At 38.2% G+C, this 22,860-nt stretch overlaps 1 protein-coding gene across 3 annotated transcripts in view; it reads right to left on the bottom strand.

Moving 5' to 3' along the window:
* ADGRL2 (adhesion G protein-coupled receptor L2) overlaps positions 1-22,860 on the bottom strand; it is a 381,557-nt gene that overhangs the window by 235,519 nt on the left and 123,178 nt on the right. For all 3 annotated transcript variants that reach the window (XM_087960527.1, XM_087960529.1, XM_087960530.1), the window contains exon 3: positions 18,784-18,825. The gene's annotated coding sequence lies outside the window, so the exon portion shown is untranslated. The remainder of the gene's footprint in view (positions 1-18,783; positions 18,826-22,860) is intronic.

The following is a 22,860-nucleotide window of genomic DNA, read 5'->3' as shown; positions in this document are numbered from 1 at the left end:
CTTTCTCTTCTCTTTCTCCTCTTTTTTCTTTGTCTTTTTCTCTGTTCTATCTGTCTCTTTTTCTTTCTTCTTTGAAATTTATAAGTGTTCTACCAATTTCTCATTTTAGCTCACATAATGGGAAGAACAGAAAAACTCTTCAAACCCCCCCCCCCAACACACACACACACACCAGTCCTCAGAAAATATATCCACAACAAGGAGTTTGCAGTTTGCACTTATTCTCCTAGCAACGGTGGAATGGGAAAAGAAGCATAGTTCTAAGTTGTTATATCATTGCTATTCATGGTCTCTGGAATCCAACTGAGAATTACTGCTTTTTTTCAGATTTATGACAATTCCTGGAATATCCATTCAATTCTCATTCTCTTTCTGTCCTGAATTAATAACCATTGGAGGTTATGCCAACGAACAAAATGAGAATGTGTCTTTTGTATGGTCAGATCATTTGACATTGAGGCAAGCTATGGCTTTCTAAAATCTAGGACAGAGGTATCAAACTCAAGGCCTGCAGGCCAGATCCGGCCTGCGGGGTGCTTAGATCTGGTCTATGGGACTGCCCTGGAAACAGCAAAGGACCAGCCCGCGGTGCCTCTGCCAGCAAAAACAGAGCTCCATTTTCACTGGCTGAGGGTTGCAGGAGGCTGTCTTAGGCGAAAACGGAGCTCAGGAGCCTGTTTTTGCTGGCAGAGCACTTGGGCCACCACTGACTCCCCCGACATGAGTGATGTCAAGCTAGCCATGCTCCCTGGCCACTCCCTCCCTAGCCCTCCCAAGGTCAAACACAACTCTGATGTGGCCCCAATGAAATCGAGTTTGACACCCCTGATTTAGGATATGGAACAGTATTTTTCATCATCTGCTTTTGTGGCTTCTAAAATACTAAGATTACTAGGTAATGAAATTTCTTTCATTTTCCAGGTGTGCAATTCAATGTTCAGTTGAAAGGTGACAGCTAAACCAGGATTTCACTGTAACATTTTTTTTTCATGTGATCTTTTGCGTAACAAGAATAGCAATGTCCTTTTTCTGTTTCTAAGTTGTTTGTGGAGAATTTATTTGATGGCAAAAAAAAAATGCTATTGTTTTCAGTTTATATTCTATTAGAAGAAACTAAAAAGCTGTTGGCACATATTACTGACTTAATTGTGATCTTGCTGAGTTGCATGTGATCTTAAAGAGTTTCCTTATTAATGTGGATACAATTTACATAATTTATTTTCCAATAAGTCCTGTGATTCAATCCTGTGCCTCTTGAAGTTAGGAGGAATCTTTCCATAAGCATCAGAAGAAGTTAGTTTCATAAAACTCAGCTTTAACAAGGCAAGGAAAGCTTTTCAATAATATTTAATGGTAACTGTCAATTATCTTTTTTTTTAAAGAGCAGACAGCATATTTCTAAAAGAGACATTGATAGTATACATTATTATAAAAGTATGTTTTAAACTATTTTTATGCTATTGCTGAACAAATAAGAAATTGAAAAGCAAAATTGCACTTAATTTATCTTAGTTCATATGAGTGAGTACGGTAAAATTATTATTAAAACTTCACTTATAAAAAGGAATCATTTGAAATTTCATTTAAATTTAAAACATGAGTCAGCCTGGACAGTTTAAATCCTCTTTTTTTCTTTTCTTTTTTACTCCTTTTCTTTTCTTTTTTCAGCTATAATATATACTAGCTGAAGAACTTCCTTATCCACCAGATAGTTAAGCTGACTAAATCAGCTTAATGGAACTGGCAAATCAGCTTATATCTACATATTTCCACTTAACTGAATTGTAAATCAAGCTGGATGAAAGTCATTTGTTGCCCTTTTCCCTCTGAATGACATTTATTTCGATTTTTATAACCTACCTTATCCTTTGGGTGCCGAACTAACCAAATCCAAAGGAAGAGAATATGCATTCACACATATATACCATTGCATATTATTATAATGTCATACCAGTTTAATCTATTGACTGAACTTAGTGTTAGGTATGCATAAAATAGGAAAAGCGAAATAATTTCTATTCTGCTTTTCCAATTTTTAAATAAAAAAAATGCTTTTTTGAATATATTGTTTGATAAAGACTATAGAGCCCTAAACTTTTGGGAATGAAAAGCTATACATTTTCAAAGTAAATCAGACAAATAATCAGAAAAAAACAAGAATGGGACAGCGCTGAAAAAGCAGGGCAAAATGTGGCATTAATTGCATAAATTTGCATAATGCTAATTTGTATTTACAAATGCAAAAGTTAGAAATAATATATAAATTTAGAATATATGCATTATTTGGATATTTAAAGGAATAATGTTATGTATCTCATTGTAAGAGTGAAGACATATTAAGCCAAAATTATTCAAATCACATGACAGCCCGATGGACAACTTGTGAACCCAGGGAAGATCTCATAGAGTAAAATGAACTGTATTTCAACACTCATCATTTAAACTCTGACGTTTTTGTCTCATTTATGCATAACATGCACACACTCATGTGCAATACATACCTTTGCAAACCCACAAACATTGACCATGCTCTCCAGCAATTTTTTTTACTGAGTTTCCCATCTTCTGATTTTTTATTTATTTATTATTATTGATGTGGTACCTACGGAATAGTCTCCCACCCTTTCATTATTTAATTTTTCTTTTTCTCTCCCAGAGCGCATAGCCAATACAATCAGTTAAAGTTCTTCATTTAGTATGTTTCAGAGAGAAGAACACCTGCTGGCTTCTTTAATAACAAGTTGTCCTTTCTTGAGTTATATTTGAAAAATACAGCACAGAGGGGAGTTCAGAATAACCTTTAAACATTAAAACTGTATTCCACTTTTAAAAAGTCCAGCCACCGTGATGAAGATTGCTAGAATAAATTTGGGAAAGCTTTTTTTTTTTTTTTTTCCTGAAGATGCATGATTTTTGTTTTTCTTTCTAAAATGAACATTATACCAAATGAGTGAGATTGCACTTCTGGTTTAGTGGCTTTGAACATAAATGCTAATGTTCTACAAAGTAATGTTTTCAAAGTAGTTTTTTAAATACTGCTAGAGTAATACAGGTTTCTGGATGTATTTACTCTACCTTGTTCTTTAGCTGTTATTTGAAGAGCCTGACTTTTTTCCCCTTCCAGCGAGCTAAGTAAGGGTTTGTCATTTAACAGTTAGTACATTCCATAGCTTTTAGGCATGAATAAAGATTCACAGTCTGTGCTTTTAGCGTTTGGTTAAATTGACTTTTTCCCTTCCTTTTCATTCATTTGCCAGGCTGCTGTCTTAACTCACAGTCAAGACAGATGATGTGAGTCCTAAGCCACTTCTTGTAAGACAAATACATTCATGCAAAGAGTGTATCTAACTCGGGAACAACTGTTCCCCTTATTTTCAGGATGAAGCTGACTGAATGGAATGCTAACTGTTTGGGGTTTGGGGTTTTTTTGGTTTGTTTTTTGGTGAAAACTCATGTCCAGCCAGCTGAACAAAGAACTCTCTGGTAGATCCTAGTGATAGTTATGTATATGAACTTTCAGGGGAAGTTGAATTTAGCTGAGTAAGCACATAAACAATGGCCAACAGAATTTGATTGCTATTTGTACTGCATACAATAAAAGTTCTCTTGCTTGTTTCTTCTCATATGGGAAGCTGTCTTGTATGGATGCTTATTTAAATGTTTGTGTGCATGCCTAGGTAGGGATGCTATCTTCTGAGCCGTTTTGCCCAAACTCGTCGTTCTGACGTGTAGACACAGTGCCTAGAACATTTCAAATTATAAGGGGACTGAGATGAGAGATACAGGTAACCCTCGAATTACAACAATTTGTTTAGCAACCATCCCAAGTTATAATGGCACTATAAAAAGTGACTTACTACCATTTTTCAACTTACAGCTGTTGCAGCATCCCAATGGCCACATGATTTACACTCAGATGCTTGACAACTGGTTCATATTTATGACGGTTGCAGTGTTCCGGGGTTCTTGTGATCTCCTTTTGCGACCTTCTAACCAGCAAAGTCAATGGGCAAGCCAGATTCACTTAACAACCATGTTGCTCATTTAACAACTGCAGTGATTCCTTAAAAACCTTGGCGAGAAAAGTTGTAAACAAATGGGACAATAGTCACTTGGTGAATTTCTCACTTAGCAACATAAATTCTGGCCTCAACTGTGGTCGTAAGTCAAGGACTACCTGTATGATGTTGTTGTTGTTGTTGTTATTCTGTTTAAATCTGTCAGATTTTATTAACATGTTCACATCTTGCAATTTTCCTGATTTTATTTGAATTCGTTAGACGAGTGCTATTCTTATCATGCCAGCAGATATACCCACCCATGTCAGCCACTCCTAAACTAATGGCTTCATGCCAGGTTGCTATTACAATTTATCAGCTCTCAACCATCACGACTGTGGGGAGATATACACCCTATTCAATGCTTCAGATTTCATCAAGGTAGGTACCAGGGTGGGGGGGAAAACGGACGTATATCTGTGTTTGAAAAAAACTATGCAGATGAAATAACCACAGTCACAAATGTATTCTTCAAGATTACTGGCAATGAAAAGTGTGTGCTTTATTAGTATTTTTTTTTTTTTGACAACCTGTTATATTCCAGCTGGCATCGTATTCCAAACAATAAGGTGCCCTAAAACACAGACTAAGTGGCAGACTCCGTGATCTTGTGTACTTTATTCTTTCTTCACAGTTGTGCAATGTTTACATTTTCATCTAGGGCGCCGTCTGGCCACCAAGCTAGATGGGTGTGGTATAGAAACTTAAACAGAGAACAGAATTCCTTCAGTGGCACAGAGGATGCTAAAAGTAGCTTTGTGTAAAGAAAATGTTGGTTGAGATTACAGCTATTCACTGTAAAATAAGCCTCAGCATTGATTAAAGAGGAAAAGAGGATATGTCTAAAGGAAAATGCTGAGGCTCAGGACATAAGAGTTTTTTCCCTATGGAAATCAGGGTTCAAGAGAGCAAAATAGAGACATAACCATAATGTAAGAATATGCCTTGCATTGTCTCAGACTACCAGAGGTCTCAAAAAGGGCTTCATAATACTCTTATTTACAATGTTTGTAAACTAACCCAATCTGCAGGGACTCTGGGACATAAACAGAAAAACAGTGATTAAAACAATAGGATGCAGTAAAAGAAATATCATAAATAACTGTAACATCATAGGTGCCTGCTTACCTGTGATGGAGGCAGTTAACTTAGGCCAAAGGAACAATATGAAGAGTTTTGTGTAAATGCAAGGCACAATGGGGACAACCATACAGCTACGCAGGGATGGGATCTGACCGGTATAACTACCAGTTCTGTTGCTCTGCATGCGCGAGTGCAATTTACGACCTGCTGAGCTGCCTGGACAGCTGAGCAGCACTGCATGCGGGTGCGCAGCAGTTGGAAAAGCCCTTTTTTCCTGCTTTTTTTAACCACAGCTGTGCTGCACAAAGCAGCTGCGGTTGAAAAAGCAGGAAATAAAGGACAGGTAAGAGCCCAGGCTGGCAGGTGGACCAAAACAGCAGCAGACACAGAACCGGTTCTGTGTCTGCTGCTCTTCAGAGCTACCGGTCCTGTAGAGCCAGACAGAACTGGTAGAATCCCACCCCTGCAGCTACGGTACTAACAATCTGCTGCTTTCTCACACTTCCAAGAAACAGTTGGGCTGAGAATACAGTTTATTCTTAGAAAACCCTCTCAAGATGTTCAAAACAGTCAGCAATATACAAGCCTGGCAAGGGAGAGCCTATTGTACCTTGCCATATATAATATGCAATATTATGTAATGTGCCATATAGACTTTTATAGATAATGAGAAATGCCGTGAATTGTAAACAGGGCTCTACAGACAAACAATGTAGTAACCTAAAGATTCATGTTATTCTGCAATGTGTGTTGTCTTAACAAGAATCTGGCTGCTGCATCCTGTACCAATTGCCCCACACTAAATATATTCCTGAGTCCAACTGGGGTAAGTACTATTTAAATACAAGGCCAGTTCTACACACTGTCTATACTATATCCTATATTGTAGTTCAACACCTCTAAAGCAGTGTTTTTCAACCTGAGGAACGTTAAGATGGGTGGACTTCAACTCCCAGAATTCCCCCAAATAGCATCCACCCTTCTCAAAGTTCCTCAGGTTGAAAAACACTGCTGTAAAAATAATAATTGAAAAAAGCTATACATATTAAACAGATTATACTTCCCAATCACAGGAGTTTGAAGTTTGGGGTGTTTTTAATGGGGGAGGGGGGTTGTGACATTATTTAAGACTGGGAAAATGGGTAATTGGGTCAAACAATTTAAGAACACTGCCTTATGGCCTACTTAGCTAGCATGGCAAGTAGAGTTGCTAATTTAGTTTTTTTTCCCTTTGTAGATTTCCAATGATTTTTATCCCTCTAGGACAAACAACAATTCAGCAATACAACTTTTTTCTCTCTCTACTCATAAGATAATTGAAAGTCTGTCAGTCAGATATCTGTTACTTGCAGGAAACCAGACACAAAAGAAGCTAACCCTAAACAAGTATGTAATATATTATTTTACACCTTGAGATTATATTTGTTCCATTTCTATCAGACCTTTTCTTCAAAAAGCTAAAGGCAGAGGATGATATTTCTATTCTCAAACCTAAGAGGTAGGCTAGGCAGAAACCTCAGCATTAAAGGGAGGTACCTTTTTGATAGGGATTTCAACCTGAGCTTTGGCAGGACTAGTCTGAAAAGAATATTTTATTTTAATGTTTATTATATTCTTCAAAGCCAGTCTATGTTCTTCCTTTTCTAAATTATTGCGTTATGCACTACAAAATCACATCTACCTGACCCATTAGAGCGAGGAGGCAGGGAATGTTGTGGGTCCCACCCCTGAGGGAGATACACTTGGTGGGACCCAGAAGAAGGGCCTTCTCCGTGGTGGCTCTGTCTCTGGAACATCATTCCCCAGAGATTACAATGGCCCCCTCACTAATACTCTTCCGAAAGGCACTGAAGACCTGGTTTTGCTACGGGCCTGAGAAGGATGGAGCCCATTAGGGGGCAAGTGTGATCTGCTGTTGTCGGAGGGGGGAGGGGGGGAGTTGATTTTTGATTTTTTGTTTTCTTTTTTCTTTTCCCAAATTTTGTTCAATTGTACTTTACTCATTTATTTGATAGTTAGTTTTTATTGTTTTTATTTTTATTTTTTGTTTTAAATATGGTTTTACATTGTGTAAGCCACCTCGAATTGCCATGGGTGAATAGGCAGCAATATAAATTAAGTAAATAAAATGGTACGCATCTTATTTCATTCTCTTTCTCCATTTTTAAAACTGCACTGTTAAAATGTTTCATATGATTATTTCTAGTATACAAAGAGATTTTTACATTTAATTTGACTCTTTAAAAAATAAAAGGTGATAATCTAGTCAATCATTACTGACAAGACTGTACGTTACTTCAGAGAAAACAAATTATTATAACTTATGAGTTACATAATGCATTTCAAGAATAAGTAAACAGTGCTCCCTATTTTTCAAATAGTTCTGATTTTGAATGAATAGCCAAATATAGTTACTGAACTCAAGTTAGGACTTAACCTCATTCTTCTAAAGTGCCAAAAATTAGGAAGCTACTTTGACAGGTCATATCTGTCAAAGCTATAGGAGAACCTACTCTTGCGTTTATCACAATCATCTGGAATTGATAAGTACAACAATGATGGTTTTTGCTTAATTAAGAGGACTACTATTCCTGTGAAATAAATCACATGTGATCTAAGAAGCCCCAGAATGAGCTCCAGGAAACGGGATATACAATATTTTATAGTAATTGTAACAAAAACTAATAGATTTCATTTTCCTAAGAAGGAAAAACTGGACTTCTAGTGTAACAAGAAGACCAGCACTACCAGAAAACACTGGGCATCTATTCTATCTTTATTTCTATGCAGATTTATTTACCTGGGAACATGAAAAAAGTAAGAACTGGAAAATGCTGATCAGTTACAAATGAAAGGCAGTGATATCTGAAATGCTGCAAAAATTTGGAACAAGAGGACAATTGCACAAGAAAAGCCTAATCTAAATGCAGTCATGGCTTTTAGCTAATTATAGACAGTCATCTGAAAGTTTGATTGTCTATATTTTCTATAGCCGTGTAAGCAAAAAGCCTAGCAAACAAACAGAATAAATTCTGCCTTGAAAATCTTATAAATGGGCTGTATCCAATAGCAATAGCTCTTAGACTTATATACCACTTCACAGCCCTCTCTAAGGCTTTACAGAATCAGTATATTGCTCCCAACAAACTGAGTCCTCATTTTAACAACCTCAGAAGGAAGAAAGGAAGTCTGAATCAACCTTGAACCATTCAGGATCGAACTCCTGGAGTGAGCAGTGAGTTAGCTTGCAGTACTACATTCTAACCACTGTGCCACCATGGCTCTCAAGTGTATATGTTCAATGTATTGCATGTAGTGGTGTCATTCTACTGGTAAAATGGAATTTACTAGGGGAAGATTCCATGCTGCCTTCATTATGGCTATAGTATGTCATAATCATTCTAAATTACACCATCATCCATAGGCTGCACTGGCTCCTGCTGAGCTTCTGGGTACAATTTAAGATGGTGATTGTCACCTATGTAGTTTCACATGATATAGAGTCAGTTTATTTGTGGGACCACTGTCTAAATTGCTTACTTATCTCCAAAGTGACAGGGTAGGCAATGTCTATGTCTCTTCTATCAAGTAGTACCATCTTATACAATTCAAGAGGTGTGCTTTCTCAGTTCAAGTATCTGCCCTGTGAAACAGCATTTCCCCCTATTCCCAAAATTCAAATGACCCTGTCGGATGCTTGTAAGACATTGAGTATGTGGGTTTTGCTTCAAGGATTAGACCAAGTAGTTACATAAACCCCACTAGGCTTGTCTTCTGTGTGTTTGATGGAAGAAAAATGTTGCTCTTCTGAATCACTCTGTTTGGGCTGTGATTATTTTTAATTGTTTCAGGTGGCTGTTTTTTTATGTTTTTTTAATTATTGGACATAACACCAAGGCAGAACAGTGAACTGGACAGCTACACAAGCCTAAGTGGTACAGTGGTTAGAGTGCAGTACTGCAAACTGCTACTGCTGCAGCCAGCTGCCTGCAATTTGGCAGATTGAATCTCACCAGGCTCAAGATTGACTCAACCTTCCATCCTTCTGAGGTAGGTTAAATGAAATTGTTGGGGGCAATATGCTGACTCTGTAAAACCACTTAAAGAAGGCTGTAAAGCACTATAAAGCGGTATATAAGTCTAAATGCTATTACTATTGCTACATAAATTCTCTAAATCTATTTTGCTGCTGATTTGACTGCAGATAGTTAGATGCACAAAGAGGAGAAAGAGCAAGCAAATCCTCCTTGCTACATGAGCAGAAGTCCTATCAGGTAACTAAGGGTTTAGCCCTGTGAATGGAATGGAATATGAATTAAAGTTTTTAACCTTAAAGGAAAAAGTTAACAGGCATCTGATCATTCATTAGCATAAAGAGTGCAGGAGAATTGTTTTGAATGAAATCTACAATGCGACGTGAGTATTCACCATAACGTGCATTTAATCTTTATTCATTAAGCACAGCTAGAGGTGGAAATGAGAAAATGTGTTGTTAAGGTGCAGTCTAATTATATTCAACAAGTTATTTTCTTTAGCTATCTGACATTTATCGCTTCTACACGTGATATGCTCTCTCTCTCTCTCTCTCTCTCTCTCTCTCTCTCTCTCACACACACACACACACACACACAACTATATTGATGGAGATAATATGGGTAAGTTCAGCATCACTTTTTATTACAGGCAAAGCATCTAATGCAGAATGATATTTATGTTTCAGTTAATGACAGTGAAAACACATTTGGAGATGAGCAGTATAAGGAATTTAGTGACAAACCCACAAAGGAGGAAAAAAACTTTATTTCCCATTCTATACTAATAAATATAATGGCAGGTGACAATGTTGCTCCTGAGCTTATCAGTTTAGAGATTAGTTTTAGTTGGAAAGTAAATATTTTAATTAAGATATTGTTGGAATATGAGCATTTTAATTAAGATACACTTTACACTTGTTTTTGTCGTTCTGTGCAACTACTTTGAAGTTTGGAAAGGTGACATATTGAAAATAGGTTATCTACCACATTTCTCTCTTTTCCTTTGCTTGAATTATCCAAGAGAGAATTAAAATTGAACTGGTCTCTCTCCCACCCGTATATCCAAAACTTGGTTAGGTGAAATGAATGAAAGAAGAAGTTCTTAATTGAGTTTATGACCCATGCTATTTTTTTTTAATCCTTGGGTTCTAAAGATGTAAATCCAATGGAAAATGAATTAGTCCTAGGGACATTAGTAGGAAAGAAAAGAAGATAAGGGTTGAGTGAAGAATTTCTCACACCACATGCTCTGGAGATTTATTTCCCAAGAGAAGTAAGCTTGAGTAACATAGGTAGGTTGGAGCAAATGTCACATGCATCAAGACATCTTCAGGCAAATGATGTGACATGTCATCCATCAGATGACATCATTGCACCAGTGGTGGGATTCAAATTTTTTTATTACCGGTTCTGTGGGCATGGCTTGTTTGGTGAGCATGTCTTGGTGGTCATGTGACTGGGTGGGCATGGCCAACTCGGAAAGGTGATGTGGCATGACCAACTCGGAAAGGTGCGAGTGACGTTGAGTTGGCCATGCCCACTCGTCACATGACTGATTCTGCAGAGACAGGGTGATTTCCTATGTACCTTTTCCCCCCCTCTGCCCTTGGGCTGACAAAATAAAGCCCAACTAAAGGTCACGACTGCCTGCCGAGTCTGCCTGATGAATGGGTTTTGTTTTGGGGTGGTTTTTGTTTTGTTTTTTGCCAGAAGCCCCTCAGAGATAAATTTGCACCACCAAATCTTACTGTACCTCCTTGTTGCAGTACAGCCTGCTGCTGCTGTGGGTGCTGCTGTGGCCGTCTGGCTGCCCAAGTAAAGAACCACACTGGCTGAGGGCGACTGTGAGGAGCAAGAGGGGAAGCCAAGGCGCTTGGCTCATAGCAGTCAATATTGCTCTCTCTTGCTCCAGTTAGGTGCTCCTGGTGTGCACAAGGAGCATGAAGGGAGGCAGACACCACACGGACATGTTTTAAAAGTCAGAGAACTGCCCAAGACTTGTTGTGTATTCAGGGGCTACATCTCTCCAAATGATGAGTTGACAGCGATCTAAAGATCTAAAGATCTTCCAGCTCTTAAAGATCGACTTTAAGAGTGCCCCCATGGAAGAAGCCGAGAATGAGAGCAAAAGTGGTGAAAAGAGACCATCCGGCAAAAGGGGCTGCTGCTGGAGGCGACTCTTTTTCAGTCTCCAGCCACCTCTTTCAGCACAGAAAGCCTCCCCCAATTGGCTTGCTGGTCTCCTCTTCCTTGGCCATACAGAACAAACAGGCAAAGAAAGAGGAGACCAGTCAGCCAAATTGGGGGAGGCTTCTTGTGCTGCAAAAGAGGTGGCTACTAATTTCCAGCTCCGTTCTACTTCTCCAATAGTCTGGTGCCACCGTGTTCTATGCGCTAGCTGCTCGGACTTGCCGGGCCTGGCGCATAGAACAAGGCGTGCTTTTTTTGATGCGGTTGCTGGACTGCAGCCGCACTGAAAAAAGCATGCAGCAGTTGCAGGCATCTCACGAAAAGTGGGGCAAGAAGCCCTGGGACATCCGCCCACGCACCTGTTGGCTGGCCTGGAAGAGGCACATCCACTGGGATAAGGAAGAAAATGTGCTCCGGGAAGGCGGGCAGGCAGGTGGATGTCCCGGGGCTGCTGCACATGCGCACTGCATGTGTAGTGGCTGCACACACAATGCGCATGTGCAGCAGCCCTGGGACATCTGCCCAAGCTGCGCAACTGCCCCCACGTGGTAGGGAAAGCTAGGAGAGTGACCAGGAAAAATGAGTGACTGGGCGACCGGATGACTGGGTCAGGGGCGTGGCCAGCCAAGGGTCGCCATCAGTTTGGCCACCCATGCCAAATCACCACTACCAGTTCATCCGAGCCAGTGCGAACCGGTTGAATACCACCTCTGCATTGCACAGTGATCTTATGCCATTTTTTTTTCAAATCACTGAGGCTGGTTACCAATGCCGCTACTGGGAACGCATATCTTTGTAAGACAGCATTGAATGCGTTCCATTCTTCCCTTCTTGTTTCTTGCATTTCTTACAAAATGGGCATTCCAAGTTAACATTTTAGGTGTGGCAGATTATTGGACAGGAATCAAATCCCCATTGAAACATAAAGTGAAGTTGTTGACTTTAGCCTTCACTTCCTTTTAGCTTAATATGCCTATGGTAGATTGATGAGGAAATAGGAAATCAAACTTTATGAGGAACTTTTAAAAGAATGTTTAGCTTCCAGAAGAGAAGATTGATGAAGATATGATGGCTAACTTGAGATATCTAAAGGACCTCATGTTGAGGAAGAATTGTATTATTTTTTTTATCACCCTGGAGTACTGGAACAGAACAAATGAGTTAAAAACACATGGAAGTAGATGTTAAGCTTAGGAGAAGTTTCTTGACAGTAAAAGCTCCTAATCAGTAGAATGGATTGCCTTCTGAACTGGTATGTTTTTCTTCACTGGACATCTTCAAGCAGAAGCTGAATAGTGATTTGTCCAAAATTATTTAGTAGATCTTTCACTACACAGAGATTGGGCTAGATCACCACCGTGATCCTTTCCAACTCCATTGTTCTGATTCCAAAGTAGCTTTAAAAGTGATTTTAAGAGTGAGCTGTTATTACAAGATATTAATTTTTTGCAAATACCATAATAAAGTATTTTAGTGGTGATAATTATGATAGAAACTAGAAATCAAAGCCAACATCCATGTGGGTGTTTGCCCAAGATGTACTAAATACAAGAACAAGAACTGTCAACTGAAACCTGTTTTCTGTCCCTGCCTTGAAATGAACTGCTTGGACACACCTTCCTTTGTTCACAGAAACAAACAAACAAACTAAAATTCAACACTTCTCCCAAAGCCAGTTTTTCTATGTTTCTCTGACTGAACCTGTAATGTTTAACATGTGATTAATTAAAGGAATCAAATAACAACCTTACTGGCCTAAATCAATTGTTGGCAAACAGAAATTCTGGAACATAACCTTATCGTTCTTGGGAACTCTATAAGTGCATCACAGCATGACTTCTGTAGTATGTAAAAATAAATTTGGCAAAGGAGTCATATTACAAAAAAAAAAAGATGTGGTTGACCCAGAGAGAAAGATCCAGTTTTCACCAGTATGTCCAGTTTTAGGAAGTGCTTAATTAAAAGATTCCAGGGTGTAGATGTCTTTGTACAATAGAAGATTGCATGTTGTGATTTACTCACTGATTTGAGAAAGACAACTTACTTGTTCTCACACCCACATTTATGACAGAAGTAAACCCTGGCACTGAAACAACATTGGTGGATTGATGAAGAAAGAAGTTTAAGCGGAGGCTAAGAAGGCCATTCTAGTATTTTCCAATTATTACAGTATGTTTTCCAAGCTTGAAATGTGATATTCTGACAATTTGGAAATGCTTAATGTTTGAAACAGTTCTGCTTTCAGTTGTACAGGCTTGTCTAAAGTAGAATCAGAGCTTTTTTTCTTTTTCTTTCTTTTTTTGTTAAACTCAACCCACCCACCCCTTCAGAGGGCACAGGACATTTACTTTTTAGATAAAACGAGGGTTTCAAATTTAAAATATTTTACACACAAATATTTATTTTAAAGGTATTGTATGAAAAACATGTCGGTGATGTAATAAATCACCTATGCATTGCATAGAATGCAACCTGCCTATCCCAGAAGGACCAAACTCTGGTTTATATTATTTGTTGATAGTGGTGCTAGATCTTTGTTAATTCCTAGGATGTTCTCTGTTAGACTTACAAGAAAAAAATGCTGAAGTGAAGCCTTCCTTTTCCAAAGTCTATTTCCCATTGACCAAGATTCCCCATTGCCTTTGCCTCCCAAAAACCTTTTGAAGAAATCCAAAAGCTCTTTTTTTTCCAGAAAGAAAGCCAAGTCATTGTTATTTATAATATTCAATAATGACACTGATAGAAGTGACTCATTCTGCACTTAAAGGAAATGGTTCTTTTTGCTGTCCTCCCCCAGAGTCTCCTGCATTGCCAGAATCAGAATGGAATGCTTCTAAATAGAGATGCACATTTTTTGCATAATGTGCAGCAGTGTGTTGACAATGAGGTATGCTTAGAAACAAAGCCTTCAGAGGACTGTCAATTACCTCATGCTGATAGGTACATAATACACAGAGGTTATGAGCATTTTGGCTTCAGACATATGTTATTGCCATAGATTTCATCGTTTTATTTGAAGGTGGTTGCTGATTTGTTTCTTTGTTTTGACTGATTTGTTTCCAGCCTTCAAGCACTGAATCCAATGTTTAAAATAAAAAAAAAGATGAAGCATAGCTTGTTGCAGTATACTTTGGAATGAATACAGGTAGTCCTTGACTTAACCACATTTGGGAGTGGAAATACTGCTACGAAACAGTGCAATTATTAAGTGAGTTTATAAGAATGTGAATATATGACTACTTTGCCATGGTCATTAAGCAAATCACCTTCACCCATTGACTTTGCTTATCAGAAGCCCACTGGAAAGGTAGCAAATTACTTCAATCATTACCAATACATGCTAGTGGCCAAGTTCCCACATTGTGGTCACATGACTTGTAAATATCTTGTTTCACCACCTTCACAACATTGAAAATAGTTAAATGAACAAGCGTACGTTGAGGACTTCCTTAAGATTGTCTAGAATTATGCTACTGCTGTATTGAAAGTGCTCTATTGTCTTCATGGAAAGAAATGGCTTGAGATTGTGTTTTGTTTCTTCAGGAGAGAAGTAAAAAAAATAGTTCAATTTTCATAGGTGGAATGCCAGGCTCTCAACTGATCAACTGTTGAGAGATGTGTAGGAGTGTTTGTTCTTTAATTGTGCAGCCATCTTTTCAACAATCTGCAGCCTTATTGGTTTCCCACGCAATAATGACTTTCAAAGCAAAGACAACTGCAGCACTCTTTTTTCATCACAAACAATATAAAATAACCTTCTCCAAAAGAAAATTCTAAAGCACATGACAATGAGACGAAAAAGTGAAGTCTCCCACCTACTGTATGAGGATAAAATTTTGGGAAAACAAAGGTGCCAATTTACCTCAACATCCATTTACACTAGAGCAGCTTTCAAACATTGTTATTCCTCACTCGAGGTAGGATAGATCTGATGGCAAAAGCAACCAACCCTGGGTTCCCTTGCTTCTATTTATGCTGAATTAAAGACCCTTCTAAGAGAAGAGACTATCAATAGCTCAGAGTTGAACTTTGTGAGTTTGGTTGTTTGCTTGACGACTTTCCATTGTCCAATTAGATGACAACATTTGTCAACACTAAAAACTGTGAATCAGTCAGGGTTTCTTCATTTCTGCCTGCTTCTCAATGAAGTAGATGACTTCTTTTTTTTTTTTTTAGAAAAGTTTTTATTGGTTTTAACAACAAACAAAAACACATACAACATAAAAAAAAAAGAAAAAAAAATTATCAGTGCTGACCACAGAAAGGTGAACTCCCCTTCTTAATTCTTGAAGAAGATGACTTCTTGAAGAATTAAGAAGGGGAGTTCACCTTTCTGTGGTCAGCACTGATAATTTTTTTTTTCTTTTTTTTGGTTTACATTTCTAAAGGCATCACTGCATATCTTAGAGCAGTTCTTTTCCAGCTTCTTTCTAATTCTTTTTTTTCTGATCAAGCAACATAGTGTGGTTACTTGACCATAGTACCAGTTTTGGTCCACACGATGTAAAAAAGAAGTTGAGACTTTGTTGCATAAAAGTGCAACAAAGATGATTAGGGGACTGGAGGCTAAAACATATAAAGAATGGTTGCTGAAATTGAGTACGTCTAGTGTAGTGAAAAGAAGGACTAGGGGTGACATAACAGCACTGTTCCAATATTTAAGGGGTTGCTGCAAAGAAGAAGGAGTCAAGCTACTCTTCAAAGCATTTGAAGGCAGGACAAGAAGCAGTGGATGGAAACTAATCAAGGAGAGAAGCAACCTAAAACTAAAGAGAAATTTCTTGACAGTTAGAACAATTAATCAGTGGAACAACTTGCCTCCAGAAGTTGTAAATGTTCCAACACTGGAAGTTTTTTAGAAGGGATTGGATTACTTGTCTGAAATGGTATAGGGCCATGATGGTGAACCTATGGCATGCGTGCCACAGGTGGCACGCAGAGCCATTTGTGCCAGCATGCAAGCCGCAGGCAAACTTACCTCACTGTGCATATGTGCGCCTCACAACTGATTTTCAATTGGTTTGAAGCCTTTTTCGGCCTCCCAGAGGCTTCAGAAAAGCCTCTGCAGGCTTTGCAGGCCAAATAATAGGCTATTATTATATAATACCAGAAGTGATGAAACGGGCTTATTATTCGGCCTGCAAAGCCTGCAGAGGCTTTCCTCAAGCCTCTTGGAGGCTGAAAAAGGCCTCAAACCAGCCCAAAAACCAACTGTGAGGTGCAGTGCAGGTAAGGACGGCAGCGGGGGGATTGCATGCGCATGCGCAGGGGGCATGGGGGGAGGGGGCACGCGCATTGCCTCCTGGGTGCTGGTACGCAAGCACAGGAGCCCAAAAAGGTTAGCTACCACTCTGTTATTCTATTCTATTCTATTCTATTCTATTCTATTCTATTCTATTCTATTCTATTCTATTCTATTCTATTCTATTCTGATGGAGCAGATGGCAAGAAGCAAGTGAGCAGACATGGGAAGACCTATCAGATACTTTTTACAGTAAAGTTATAGGTCTCCTCATCTCTGTTAATTCCAGTTCTCTCTCTCTTCCCTTTTATCAATTCTGAACCTCTTCCTTCCAGTTTCTTCTAGTCTTCATGGAGTAAATGAATCAGTACAGCAGGAACTGGTATGAATCTATATGCAATTTCAAGTATTTTGAAGAGTCCCTGTAGCGTACATTATTCGGGTATGGTGTTCAACTTGTACAGTTGTGTGCATCTCAACACTACGTCTGAAAATGTGGCAAAAGATCAGACTGAATACAAATGTCTCTGGCCAGTCAAATCAGAAATTCCGAAGGGTCAAAAACAATATATTGGCTGAAAAATACATGTACAGTCTTAAATCTTGGACATCATAGTTAAAGCTTTGATTTGAAACCGTGCCTCATATGTTTTCTTCAATTTGCTATTTTTCAGGCAGCAACACACTTTCAGGGCTCACTTGTTTGTATGTATGTGAATGTGCATACACACACACACACACACACACACACAAACACACACACACATATCCTGTATCTCGCCCTCCTGAGATTATAGTTTTTTCAGCAGTGTTTTTCTCCAGGGTAAAACTAGTTCAATTATTCAATGGCTTTACATTTATTTCCACCGAGAACTTTGAGGAATGAGAAGGTCAAAGAACAATGTAAGGTGGAAGATTGAATGGTTAAGTACAACTCTCTTGAACAATTAGCATATCTTATCCAGGTTACCTTTCTATAAAGTCTCATTTTATTCATAAACTCTGCAGGTAGGGTATGATGAACTTTCATTTATTTGCTTGCAAAGATGCTCTAATTAAAAGGTAAAAACCTATTTTTATTTAGTCTTGAAATAGGAAAAACTTTGCAACTCTTAGTGTGTATGTTTGTTCCAGGGGTGGGATTCTACTGGTTCGCACCTATTCACTAGAACCAGTTGTTAACATTCTAAGCAGTTCAGAGAACCGGTTGTTAGAAGAAATTACTGGCCTAATCCTGTAAGGAAGGCAGGAAGGAAACATTCTGGTGTTGCTTACAGAAACTGCCTCTCCATTAACCCTTATTACATTCTTGGCAGGACTAGACTTCCTGTCTCTGGAACTTCTCTGGAGGTTTTTTTTCCCTCCTTTGCTGGTACTTTGCTTGTGTGGAGTGACCATTCAAAGTTACAATGGCACTGAAAAAAGTGACTTATGACCGTTTTTCACATTTACGACTGTTGCAGTATCCCCACAGTCATGAGAGGCCAGGTGAGGAGATGCGTACCACAACGTGAGTAATGTTGAGTTGGCCACACCCAGCCAGTCACATGACTACCAAGCCATGCCCACCAACTAAGCCACGCCCACAGAACCCGTTGTTAAAAAATTTGAATCCCACTCCTGGTAAACCATAAACAACATGGTTGCATGCAACTCTCACTGAAGATGGAGTGTCTATGTTCAGAAAGTATACTATTTTAAATTCACATATGCAGCAAAACCCTGGTGAAACATAAATAAGGATCAATTTTTATACAGTTCAGCATGGTAAAACATTATATAGGCCTAACCCTCTTTCAATCTAAAGGAGAGATACAATTCTTTTCTTTACTGATAGAACATAAACTACATGTATGTGGGTATGTATATATTACAATAAATTATGTAGCAAAATGCATTGGTGAACACCCCAGGTTTCCAAAGCATTTCCAGCAGAGGTGGTAAATCTTCTTATTTCTTTAGAAACAACCACCAAAAAATACTCAACAAAAATTGAATGGGAGTTTTATAGATGGCTTTACAGGGTCTGAATATGCAAATACTTACATCTATATTAATATTATCCTTATCAACTTGCATATTTATTTTAAGTGAATTTTCATTATTTTAAAATGACAATTTGCTTGTTCTCACTGCATTTATTGGTGTCAGATACAGAAAATAGATTTCTGCTTACCATTCTGGGAAAGATGAAATTCATCATTATGCCAAAAATACCCTGGAAAGCAAAGACACGTTATTAGTTATTATGCCCTTATCCACGGGGATTCTCAACATAATGGATCAGCAACCACACACAAAAAATTGAAACAAATCAATGACTAAAAATACAAAGCAAGCTTTTCAGTGTGTGTCAAAAATGTCACATCTGCTTTTGTGTCACTCTGGTCAAATCTGAAAGTCCTTGGTGTCTGTGCGTGTGTTTGTGTGTGTGTGTGAGAGAGAGAGAGAGAGAGAGAGAGAGCGTGTGTTATGTATCAATAGTGTGAAAGCTATGTATGTATAGATCATTCTTTAAACCTACTGTAGCACCTAGATGAACTACTTGCCTGTAGAAAGCCTCAAATTCAATCCTGGATATTGCTAACAAAGACAATCACAAAACAAGTCATGTGACTTGTTTTGAAACTTAAAGGAGCAGCTACCACCAAACTGGATCAGGGTTGAGTTTCATTTTTCCTCCTCAGAAGTGTTTCCGATGGCCAAGTACTTCCACCAACAAAACTGAAAGATTTGCTTTCTTGCCCCACTTCTTATAATGGCTTGGGAAAACAGGTTTTTCTTTAATGCAGAAATAGGCCCATGGAATTTCCCAAAGGGTTCACAAGCTTCTTTCCATCCCCTCTCTCCATGAAAAATCATGCCCTGGTAATAATCTGTTAGCAAATTTCAGCAGCACACTGTAATCTAAACATAAGGGATTGATCTGAGGCCTTGAATTGCCCATTACAGGGCAATGGTGAGTTAAATAAACAGTTTGACCTGACATAAGCTACTTTTTTGTGTTTCTAAATTTGCCCTTCCTGCATGTCATGGTTAGCACATTCATAATATGTAGTCAGCCCTCACCCTAAATTTAAAACATCTGAAGCATAAAGGCCTCCAACACCAGCACTCCACATAGTCTCAGGTAAGTGTAAAATCCATATAATCTGTTTGACCAGACTGATAATATTATCGGTCCATCCTTATGCTCAGATTGCAGCCTCCCCAAAATTTAAACAATCCCCAAAATAGTTCCAGCAGATGCAGTGGCCTCCACAGGGGGATTTGGGCCAAAAGGAATGATGAAAGCAGCAACATGACATGACCATGCTGCCTCTCCCCTTATTTATTTATTTATTTATTTATTTATTTATTTATTTATTTATTTATTTATTTATTTATTCAGTTGATTTATATCAGCGTTCATTTCGCAAATTGCCACAGTGGGTGGCGAGCATAGGATTAAAAACCAACATAATCACACACCCCTTAGAAAGGTATAGGACTTGTGGCAACAAAGCCATGGTGCTGCTTCTTAATCGTTCTGATGAAAGTGGTAACTGCCTGAGGACACGGTTGGGCAGCTGATGGAGAATCTTTGAATCCAACATTTTGGGAGTTTGCCAAGTTTAGGATGCTTGTGATAAAACCCCAACTGGTAAAATAAGACTTAATAATAATAATAGTAAAGATGTGATTAAATTAAACACATAGCTGAATTTCTCTCTGGCATCAAACAGCTTACTGTTGTGAATTCTCTATATCAGCTTCTTTGATCTTTGGCTCCTCAGCTGAATGTCTGACACAGAAATATTATTTTGTCCTTCTTCTTTTAAAGCTTCAGTGTGACCATTCACTGTAAGCCTTCTGCTTGTAACACTAATGCTATCATCTTACAGGATCCTTTAGGTCGTGTTTGCTCATCCAACTTTCTAAAACAGCAAGCACATAGTCAAGTCTCTCTCCTCCTCCTCCTCCTCCTCCTCCTTCTTTTCGATCACCAGTTCCTGAAGAGGGCAGCACATTCTAGATATTATTGAATCATAATCTAAGGCAGTAGTCTGGCTTTATTGTACTGAGGATTTGGAGGAGTGCATAGATAAATATATAAAGGCAGATAGCCAGCTATTCATACCTCCTCTGCGGAAGAATAAACCAGCTCATTCTTTTGTCATGTTACAAGTCAAGGTCAAAACTGCATGGGTTTATTAAGGGGAACATTTAAATAAGATACCTGAAGCCATGTATTTAGTAGAGAGAACGACAAAGTATCAACAAGAAGTACTTCTGCGAGGAGTGAGTTTTATCTTTAATATGGGAGATTACTTTTTTCCTTACTGGCAGCACATAGACTGTCACAAAAACTTCTAAAGGGGTTAGATTTAATTATCTCACTCCTTACACATTTCATCTCGATTGCTATGGCAACATGCAGTTGCCTCAGCAGCAATGCACACTTTAATCAGATATTTCCTCACTCATTTCATTGCTGTTCACCACAGCTATGCAATGAAATTTATAGCCAAGCCCTGGTACATATTGCAGGACTTTTACAGAAATGAATGTCATTCCCTCTTCCCATTCCGGAATTCCAGACATGTGCATTCATAAGTATGCAAACAGGAACACCTACTCAAACAGTTTTTTTTTTTTTCCAGGGAGTTTGGCACCAGATTATAGGATAAGATAAGTATGTGTAATTTGAAAGACATTTCTGCTTCACTGAATTTAGGTTGTCTTCTTTACACCTCCTTCTTTACAAGGCAACCATCCTCTTATAAAGCAACTCAACCTTGCAAACTAACAGGTAGCTCTTTTAGTTTCTTCAGCAATTGTGAGAACAGAAAACACCATATCTAACCAGACTATCATTTATTTCCATTCTCTCTCCCCCCCCTCTTCCCCCCAAAAGCTTTTTGTTTGCTTATTCGTTTCTTGATTAGACACTTCTGGTGCAGATGACATGGCCTCCTACAACTGTCTGAAGGAGAAATCAGGGACAATTGCTAAAACAAAAATAATTAGGGGCAGTGAACAATTCATAAGGGAGTACAATTCATAAAGCAGACAATGCAATCATTCAGAAAAATAGAAAAATGTGCTTGCTGTTAGATTATAGGAATGTGTGGTATACTTAAATATGCATCTGATGAAAAACAATGTCAGCAGTTGGGCCTGAAGTACATGAGATGTTTATGTTTCACAGATGTATGTGTATGCACACCTCTTAGGATTGAACGGGTGGCACTTTTATTTGCTCTGTTTATGAAAACATTAGCATATTAGATTCCATAGTCCCCCAAATTAACTATATTTGAATCACTGGCTGTAGTAAATTAAAGTTCTTTTCACTTTTGTACAGTTTTATTCCAATAACAGATACCTGTAGAATCAGAAGGATTCTTCTTCTTCTTTTTCTAATAGGAGTTCTATTTTTGCTGGTAATTATAAGGATTCCTTGCTTTTTAAGTTTGTGTATTAAAATAACACAAACCAGGGGCACGATAATAGTGTTAGAACAGTCTTTGAAAACCAGTCATCCATTCAAGGTGCCCATGAGAAAAAATACGATAAAACCAGAATTATGTAAGACCATTTGGGACTTAGTAGCATGTTCAAGGACAACCATTTCATTCTGTGGTAAATGATGGATGCACAGCATTTTGCTTATCATTAACCTTGATTTTCCTATGCAGACCTCCATATGGTCCTGCTGAACACAATCCATTATTTCCCTTTAATATTTCCTTTTTAAAAGATTCTTTTTACTGTTGTTTTTAATTTGGTTTTAATACTATGCTTTTTATTATTACTGTAAATTGAAGGGTTTTTTTTTTTTTTTAAAAAGTAGCGTATAAAGACTTTACGTAAATAAATAAAGATCATATGAGCAGGCTTTACATTAGTTTATAAGAACTTTTATAAAAAATAATTTATCTCCCCCTTAAATACAGAATATAATCCATGCCTGCACACTGTCTATGTTGAAAGGGCCTCCATTCATACCTCTTCAGTGGAAAATCTTCTTCTGTCCCTAAATATATGACTATTCAAAGATGGGAACAGGAGACTCTTTTTATTGATTTCATGCATTTACTTATTAAATTTGTATGCTGCCCATCTCAGCATCAGGTGACTCTGTCAACCCAATTTCCTTCTCCATATTTCAAAAAAGCCAATCTAGATATTACATGGGAAGTTCATTGGATCTTATCACATTATTTTGTTCTATGAAAAGCGAATGAGATTAAGGTATAGCTTTTGACTG

The sequence above is a fragment of the Notechis scutatus genome, chromosome 3, assembly GCF_049901735.1.
Source record: "Notechis scutatus isolate UNSWTSFEM ecotype Mainland chromosome 3, rNotScu1.2, whole genome shotgun sequence".
NCBI classification, from domain to species: domain Eukaryota; kingdom Metazoa; phylum Chordata; class Lepidosauria; order Squamata; family Elapidae; genus Notechis; species Notechis scutatus.
This window is presented reverse-complemented; position numbering and strand designations above follow the sequence as displayed.